This window comes from Ailuropoda melanoleuca, chromosome 7, assembly GCF_002007445.2.
Source record: "Ailuropoda melanoleuca isolate Jingjing chromosome 7, ASM200744v2, whole genome shotgun sequence".
NCBI classification, from domain to species: Eukaryota; Metazoa; Chordata; class Mammalia; order Carnivora; family Ursidae; genus Ailuropoda; species Ailuropoda melanoleuca.
Genome location: NC_048224.1, coordinates 8,756,061 through 8,765,994, shown reverse-complemented (window position 1 = coordinate 8,765,994; position 9,934 = coordinate 8,756,061). Strand labels below are relative to the sequence as shown.

General features: G+C 38.1%; 1 pseudogene; it reads right to left on the bottom strand.

Annotated features, from left to right (window-relative positions):
* Positions 1-758: 758 nt before the first annotated feature.
* The window catches only part of LOC100476451, a 51,568-nt pseudogene continuing 42,392 nt past the window's right edge, over positions 759-9,934 (bottom strand).

Here is a 9,934-nt window from a genome sequence, read left to right as displayed (position 1 = left end):
ATAATGCTAATAGTGCATGTTAGAAACATTGGGCTCGTTCTGCTCATTTCTCTCAAGGCCACTGCCCGTGATGCCTGTGGCTCTAGTCCTTTTGCAGGAGGTAGTCACTGAGGTTTTTATTGGAAGGTGTTATTTGATTTCTTTTTTTTTTTTTTTAAGATTTTATTTATTTATTTGACACAGAGAGAGAAAGCACAAGCAGGCAGAGCGGCAGGCAGAGGGAAATGGGGAAGCAGGCTTCCCGCGGAGCAGGGAGCCCAATGCGGGACTCAATCCCAGGATCTTGGGGTCATGACCTGAGCTGAAGGCAGATGCTCAACCGACTGAGCCACTCAGGTGCCCCGGAAGGTGTTATTTGATGTCTGATGCCACACAGCAGGGCCTGTCCGTCAGCTGAGGCAGGCGGAGCTCCCTGGAGTGGGAAGGAGGGACAGCATTACCATGGTGATGAGATAAGTGGCTGGGCACTGAGCTAAGCAACTTCCTCTAGAAAGGCAGGAAGAAGTTGTTCCTCCCTTTCATCCCTGAGTCATAGATGACTTGCATAAACCCCTCATTCTTCATTAATGGCCGACATCTCCTACTATGGTGGGAAATAAGAACAATGGTCAAGATGGTCAACACCGTTTAGGTTTTCTGGTTTTAACCTTCTAATGAAGATTTCAGTCTCTGCTGAGGGCATGTATAATATAGTTAAATTTTTCTTTTTCTTTTTAAACATGCTCTGGCTAGTTTTATTAAAGAAATATTTTGATGATTTACTTTTCACCTGTCTGTTCCGGCATGCTTCTAATGCTACCAGACCCCCTGGGTCAATGGTAGCCGGTGTGCATACTCTGCAGTATTTCCCGCATGCTGTGCCTAATTCAATATGATTGCCACTGTAGTTTGGACACCTGTTTCGGCATCATGGTGCAGTCTTCTATTTGAGATTTCCTCAAGGCTGGGCAGTCGTTGACAAGGAGGACCAGCTTTGTTTTGCCATGTCCGATCCTTTTCAGAGTCTGCTTATACCTCAGCAGGTACTTCCCACTTTTCATAACAAGTTGAAGTCTAGAGGTGATCGACTCCAGTGACTTTTTCATCTTCTTTGCGGTCACCATCTCCTGCCTTAGGCATGGAACAGCACCAACCAGGAGCAGCTACCAAGATGGCGGGGAGCAAGACAGATAATATGGTTAAATTTTTAAATGTCAGCCAAATTTTGAAGGATATGATCAACTGACGAGTAAACTAGATTTATTGGCTATGTAACATTGAACAGCATCAAACTTGTGTTAGAATGTATGTACTTCCTCCAATCCTTGACACTTAAAGTCGAAAATACTCCTTTGGATGTTTACAAATGTTTGAGGGTAGCACTGATTTATTTTCTTCACATCTCCAGGGCTTATGGCAAATAGTATGTATGTAATAAGTACTGAATAAATGAAGGTTTTTAAAAATCACTCACATGGTCACTCATACATTGCTGGTGGCACAGCCACTTTGGAAAACAGTTGGGTGGTTAGTTCAATATACACTTATGTATGTGATGGTTAATGTCGTGTGTCAACTCAACTAGGTTATGATGCCCAGTTGTTTGGTCAAACACCAGTCTAGATATTGTTGCAAATGTATTTTTTAGATATGATTAATACTGGTAATCAATAGATTTTGAGTAAAGCATATTACCCTCCTTAATGTGGTGGCCTTGTCTGATCAGTTGAAGTTCTTTTTTTCCCCACATTAATGACTTTTTATTTTTTCTTAGATTTTTATTTATTTATTTGTCAGAGAAAGAGAGCACAAGTAGGGGGAGCAGCAGGCAGAGGGAGAAGCAGGCTTCCCGCTGAGCAAGGAGCCGGATTTAGGATTCAATCCTAGGACCCTGGGATCAGGACCTGAGCCAAAGGCAGACACTTAACCAACTGAACCACCAATCAGGCGTCCCTGATTGGTTGAAGTTCCTAAGAGCAAAGGCTGAGTTTCCTGAAGTAATTCTGCTTCAAGACTGAAACATGGAAACCCGTCCTGAGTCTCCCGCCTACCAGCATGCCCTGAAGATTCTGGACTGCAACATCCACCCTCACAGCCCTCTCTGTAGAGGAAAAGAAGCTGGTTTCAAAATGCTGAAAATGAGTGAAAGGAGCCAGTTTCAAAAGTCTGTATGAATCTATTTAATGGAAGTTCTGGAAAAGGCAAAACTGTATGAATAGAAAACATATCAGTTGTTTCCAGGGTCTGGAGTTGGGGGTGGGATTGCCAATACAGAAGCGTGAGCAAATTTGCTGGGCTAATGGAACTGTTCTGTATCTCGATTGTGGTTACATGACTGTGTGCATTTGTCAAAACTCATAACTCTGTACATTCAATAGAGCATTTTCTGTACACAAATTATACCTTGATGAACACAACTTTTAAAAAAACCAGTCTTTTTATGGTCACTCTTAGACTCTTTTATCCTGTTGAAAGATATGGTAAAGAAATTAATTCTAATACAACATTGCTTTTTCTAGGAAGACAGAAGTATTAGATGGACTATAACGTAAAACAAAATGTTTTGCTTTGTCGGGGGGGGGACAAGAAAATTTTGTCCTCGGGGTGGGGAGGAAAAAACTTTCTGTGAACTAGAAATTCTCATTTATCTGAGGTTTGTTTATACATTATTTTAGAGTAGGAACATTTTGTAACTATTTACTGTAGTGGAAAAATCAATATATGAATGTTAGGTTACATTCAAACTTAATTGAAGCTACATTTAAAAAACAGTGATTTGCTTTAAAATAGCTATACCTTTGACCTAGTGGTTTTCTACATAATAATTAATGTATTTTAAGAAAATAGCTGAGTGGATTATCAAAAAGACAAAAAATAACAAGTGTTGATGAGGATGTAGAGAAAAGGGAACCCCATGCACTGTTGGTGGGAATATGAATTGGTATAGTTGCCACGGAAAAAAGTATGGAGGTTCCTCAAAAAGTTAAAAATAGAAATACCATAAGATCCAGCAATTCTACTTCTGGGTATTTATAAAAAGAAAAGAAAAACACCAATTCGAAGAGATGTATACACCCCTATGTTAATTGCAGCATTATTTCTTTCTTTTTTTTTTTTCCCAAAGATTTTTTATTTTTTTGTTTATTCGACAGAGATAGAGACAGCCAGCGAGAGAGGGAACACAAGCAGGGGGAGTGGGAGAGGAAGAAGCAGGCTCATAGCAGAGGAGCCTGATGTGGGGCTCGATCCCAAACACTGGGATCACGCCCTGAGCCGTAGGCAGACACTTAACCGCTGTGCCACCCAGGCGCCCCTGCAGCATTATTTCTTATACCAAGCTATGGAAGCAACCTAAGTGCCATCGATAGATGAACTGATAAAGAAGACGTGTGAAATATTACAATGGAATATTACTCAGCCATAAAAAAGAGAAAATCTTGCCATTTGCCACAACATGGATGGGCCTAGAGGGTATGAAGCTAAGTGAACTGAGTCAGAAAGAGAAAGACAGGGGAGCCTGGGTGGCACAGCGGTTAAGTGTCTGCCTTCGTCTCAGGGTGTGATCCCGGCGTTATGGGATCGAGCCCCACATCAGGCTCCTCCGCTATGAGCCTGCTTCTTCCTCTCCCCCTCCCCCTGCTTGTGTTCCNCCTGCTTGTGTTCCCTCTCTTGCTGGCTGTCTCTATCTCTGTCAAATAAATAAATAAAATCTTTAAAAAAAAAAGAGAAAGAGAAAGACAAATACCATATGATTTCACTTCTATGTAGAATTTAAAAAATAAAATGAATAAATAAAAAACCCCAAACAGATGCATAGATACAGGAAATGAGCTGTTGATTACCAGAGGGAAGAGAGTTAGTGGTGGAAAAAATAGAAGGAGGGAATTAAGAGGTACAAACTTCCAGTTATAACAAAAATAAGTCATGAGGATGCAGTGTACAGCATAGGGAATACAGTCAATACTATTGTCATAACTTTGTATGGTGATAGATGGCGAGTAGACTTATTGTGGGGTCATTTTGCAATATATAAAAATATCGAGTCACTAGGATGTACGCCGAAAACTAATAGGATTTTTTATGTCAAATATACTTCAGTAAAAACAAAAGAAAACAACTTGACAAGAGCAAAAGGCATTCATGGAAATATTATTTATAGTAGTGAAAACAGGAGATCACCTAAGTAATTATCAATAGAAGATTGGTGATATAAGTGATGTCATACCCGCTGAAAACCTATAGGTTTATATTTATTAACACAGAAAGAGGGCCATGACAAGCAGGCTACAAAACAGAATCCATGATATTATTTCATAAAAAAAAAAGTGCATGTGAGCATGTATACTTTGAGAGTATATTTAGAAAAAAGCTTGAAAGCCTAGAACAACAAAATGTGAACAGTAATAAATTATTCATGGTATAATTTCAGAGCCAAGTTTCCATATTGTCTGCATTTAAAAAATTAAAATATTTTACTTTATAATTAGAGAAAAATTTTATTTCCACTTTGTCAAAGAAAACAAGACTCATCTACTATTCCCCACCCATCATCAAGTCATTAAAAACCTGAAAATAATTATATGGGCATCCTCTTAATGCAAAAAAAAAAAAAATAGCCTCATTCGTGTTAATGTAGCTAATGCAGGTAGTTTAGCTTTTATAAATATGAAATGTGTAACAGTGAAAGAAAAAATTGGAGAGGACTGCAAGTTTCCATGGCGTGCAACAAAGATATGCAGAAATTAATGCAATGGTTCAGTGACAGCTCACCTCAGAAAATGGTAGCAAAAATAGACTCTCTGAAAGTAATTACTGCAAATAGCTAGGCCAGGGAAACTCAACTCATTCCATAATGAGTCACAAAAAGGGAGCTGGCATGACACCAAAACCAAGATACCGAAATTATAAAAGGTGAGAAACAGCAGCGAAACTAACCAGATAATATACAACAAAAAATAATGTTGAAAATAGTCACTAAACATTCTTGCTATGAATTTTTTAAAAATATAAGAAATTGCTTCTCTCAAAGAAGACCCAAAGCAGAAATATAAAAACTTATGAAGGAGATGGAGGAGAAAAAGGACGACATGGCCAGAAACAGGAGGAAATGAGATTTGGGCGGAGTTTATTCTAGAAATTTCAATATCGGTAATATTTTAATATATTTCATTATATTAATTTGAGGAGAAATTTATATAACTGTATTCATAGGTGCTGACAATACATTTGACTGAATTAAAACACTGTGCTCAATAAATCTACTAGATAAAACAGATATAAATAGATATTCCCTTAACATGGCAAAATGGATTGATCTCAGCTCAAAACCCAACACCATGCTTCATAGCGGAACTTAGAAACATTTCCAGTAAAGTCAGGAACAAGATAAGGATGTCTGTTATCACTACTGTTATGTAAGAGGGTGGCAGAGAATTTAACTAATGCAGTTAGACGAGAGAAATAAATTAGAGATGTAAAAACTGGAAAGGAAAAAGTAAAACTATCACTGTTTTTGGATGTTATGATTATAAACTTGGGAAACCCAGAATAATTGAACAAGAAACTACCCAATAAAATGGAAAAGGTTTGGTAAAACCTTAGTAGCTTTACATATATATATATATATATATCAAACAAATGGAAGAAAAACCCCATTTATAATAGCAACAACAACAACAAAATTAAAAAACCTAGGAATAAACTAAACGAAAAATGTCTAAGACCTGTATGAAGAAAACTTTTTTTTAAAAAAGATTTTATTCATTTATTTGACAGAGAGAGAGAACACAAGCAGGGGGAGCAGCAGGCAGAAGGAGAGGGAGAAGCAGGCCCCCCATGGAGCAGGGAGCCCAATGTGGGGCTCAATCCCAGGACCTTGAGATCATTACCTGAGCTGAAGGCAGACGCTTAACTGACTGAGCCACCCAGGTGCTCCTGAGGAAGGTTTTAAAAACTCTTAAAGATGTAAAAGAAGACTTGGTACCATAAATACCTTAATTCTCCCTAAGGTAGTTTATAAATTTAATTCAGTCCCAACAAACATTTCAATAAGTTTATTTTGTTGAAAATATTTTGTTTTGGAAAACTTGATCCTAAATTGTACATAAAAAAGGTAAGAAAAACCTGAAAATAGAAGCAATGATAAAAGATAACAATACAGGATATTAAATATATTGTAAAGCCTCATAATACTAGCATCTGAAAAATACAGGAGTTAGTGCCATACCTCACAACTTATCCCACAACAAATTCCTAAATGTAATATTTAATGGATTTAATATTTGTTTATTTATTAGGGTGAGGAAGGATAGAGGAAAAGAGAGAGATGATTTTTTTTTAAGATTTTATTTATTTGAGGGTGGAGAGGGAGCATGAGCAGGGGGAGGGGCAGAGGGAGAAGCAGACTCCCAGGTGATCAAGGAGCTTGATGCAGGACTTGATCCCAGGACTCTGGGGTCATGACCTGAGCTGAAGGCAGACACTTAACCGACTGAGCCACCCAGGAGCCCCAGAGAGAGACAATCTTAAGCAGTCTCCACACCCAGTATGGAGCCTGATCTGGGCTCAGCCTCGAAACCCTGAGATCATGACTTCAGCTGAAATCAAGAGTGCAAACCTCGACCATCCAGGTGCCCTCATGGATATAATATTTAAATGTCAAAAATAAAACCATGAAAGTTCTAGAAGAAAACTGAAGGGAATCCTTAGAAACGTTGGTGTGAGAAAGGCCTTATGACTTAAAAGGCCTTGACTTAAAATCCAGAAGCCATAAAAGAAAAGTTTCTTAAATTGATTACATAAAGTCAAAGTTTGCATGAAAATATAACGAAGAGCAAAAAAAAAAAAGTACATAAAGCGAAAAGACGGACAATGGGGGAATAACATTTACAACCTCTATTATAGATAATGGGCTGGTCTTCCTAGTATATAAAGAGCTCCTAGAAATCGAGAAGACAAAGACTAGTAAAACAGCAGAAGTAGGAACTAAGAATGTGAACATCTGTCAGACTGGCAGAACACCCAGAGTTTGATAACGTGTTCTGTGTTGCAACTGTGTGGAAATGGCATTGTGATACATGCTGGTGGGAGTTGTAAGCTGGTACAAATGCCTATGGTGGGATTTGGTAACATCTACTGAAATGACTAACACATACAGCCTTTGGCCCAGCATTTCTACTTCTAGAAATTTATGCTACAGATATTCTTAGCCATGGGAAAAAAGATGTTTGCACAAGGTTCATTATTGCAGCACTATTTGCTAAAGCAAAGGGTAGAAAACAAAGTCTATCAGGGCAGACTGGCTAAACATACATACATACACAGACACATACATAAAATAAAATGACACGTGAAAGTAATCAGGATGTTGTCTATGTGTTGATGCGCAAAGAGCCTTAAAATACACTGTATATGGAAAAAAAAGGCAGAGGACACATTTTTGAGTAAAAACAAGTGAAAAATAAGATCCATATTTATATTCGTATATGCATAAAGAGATTCTGGAAAGATACATAGGAAATTAAGAAAAATAATGACTTACGGAGGGGAGGAAGCTGGGCAGATGCGGATATGGGAGGGAGATTATGTGTTTTTTTTTCACTTTCTAGTTTTCGAACCACGTGACTATATAATCCATGCAAAAAGAGAAATTTAGAAATGTCCATAGTTGAGAGAAATAGAACAAGTACATTTCCTGTCACCGAATTCGAAGAATGAAAGGATAGATTGGCAGGCCATCTGTAAGGACTACATTCGGTGACAGTAAATATCCAATCTTTTGGCATTATGTAGAAACAATTTACGACACCTGACGTGATATAAAACTGCGGGAGGTAATCTAACTATAGCAATTGCTTCCCTTATCAAAAAAAATTTTTATTTTTTTAAAAGATTTTATTTATTTATGAGAGAGAGAGTGAATTGGGGAGGAGCAGAGGGAGAGGGAGAAGAAGACTTCATGCTGAGTGCAGAACCTGATGCAGGGCTTGATCCCACGACCCTGAGATCATGACCTGAGCCGAAATCAAGAGTCAGATACTTAACTGACTGAGCCACCCAGGCACCCTCAAAATAATAATAATAATAATAATAATAGTAATAGTAATAATAATTTAATGTTCTTTGAGGAACATGAGAGAATTTATTGTTACTATGTATGAAATTTTATTTTGGAGCTGTAATATTAAGGAAGTACGATATCGGCACAAAGATAGACAATTTGACCGGTAGAATGGAAAGCAAGCCTAGAAACAGATCTATTTGCATGAAAACCTGACATAACAGAGTTGCTGTTTTAGATCACTGAACTGTTCCATAAACGGTGCTGGAATAATTTGTTACATATATGGGAAAAAATTAGATCCTCACTTCACACCACAAGCAGGTAAATTATGAAAGGATAGAAGATTTAATTGTTAAGTGCAAAGATTTAGAAAATTTAGAAGTTAGGGGCCCCTGGGTGGCTCAGATGGTTAAGGGTCTGCCTTCGGCTCAGGTCATGATCTCCAGCTCCTGGGATTGAGCCCCACATCTGGCTCCCTGCTCAGCAGGGAGTCTGCTTCTCCCTCTGCCTCTCCCCCTGGCTTGTGCTCGCTCTCTCTCTCTCTCAAATGAATATATAAAATCTTTAAAAAGGAAGAAAATTTAGAACTTAGAAGAATATATTTATGTCCATCAGGGTAGGAAAGGGTTTCTTGGATGAGACATAATAAGCATAAAACATATAGGGAAAGACTTTCAAAAGAACATTTTGAATATTTTTTAAAAGTTTTTATTTAAATTCCAGTTAGTAAATATATAGTGTAATATTTGTTTCAGTTGTACATACAGTGATTCAACACTTCCATACAACACCCTGTGCTCATTGTGACACTCCTTGATCACCGTCACCTATTTCACCCCTGACCCTCCCCTCTGGTAGCCATCAGTTTTCAACATTTTGAATATAAAAATGAAAACTTCTGGACAAAAAAGACCACAGATATGAATGAAAAGATGTCACAAATAGGACAAAGATATTTACAACTCACACACAATTGAGAAATTAACAGTGTCCAGAACAGGTATTGAGCTTCTACAAATCAATTTAAAAAGGAAAAGAAATCCTATATAAAAATGGGCAAGGCATGTAAATAGGTGATTTCTTATTTTTTTTTTTTAAAGATTTTACTTATTTATTTGACAGAGAGAGAGGCAGCCAGCGAGAGAGGGAACACAAGCAAGGGGAGTGGGAGAGGAAGAAGCAGGCTCCCAGCAGAGAAGCCTGATGTGGGGCTCGATCCCAGGACTCTGGGATCATGCCCTGGGCTGAAGGCAGACGCTTAACGACCGAGCCACCCAGGCGCCCCTAAAAAGGTGATTTCTGAAAGAGGAAGCAAGAGAAGCAAATCAATATATGCAAAGATGACCAGCTTCAGTTGTAAACAGAAAAGTGCAAATTAAAAAAAAACAACAACACCCAAACTGTTTCATAGGCAACATTTTCAAAGAGGCAAAATCAAAATTTTTGAAGGTTGGTGACTTGTGTTGGAACATTAAGCATTCTCACACAGTACTCAGGCACACGTAAAGTTGTACGACCATTTGGGAGGGTAATTTGGCAACGTCTAGTGGAGTTGAAAATGTTCATATCCTTCCACACACAAAAAATCCATTTCTAGGTATGTATCATCGAAAAACTCTCCTTTCCGTGCTCAGGGAGACATGTGCATAAAAGTGCATTAAAAGGTTCCTTGTGATCACAAAAACCTGGAAACAATCTGTATACTCATTAACAGGAGAATGGATAAATCATAATAAAATCATATAAAAGAATACTGAACAACTGAACAGGGATGAAATGAATGGACTAAAGCTACTATCAACAAGGATAAATCTTTTTTGTTTTTAAGGTTTATTTATATACTGAGGTAGAGTGCATGTGCGCACGCATGCAGGGGGAGCGGGGGGGGGGCGG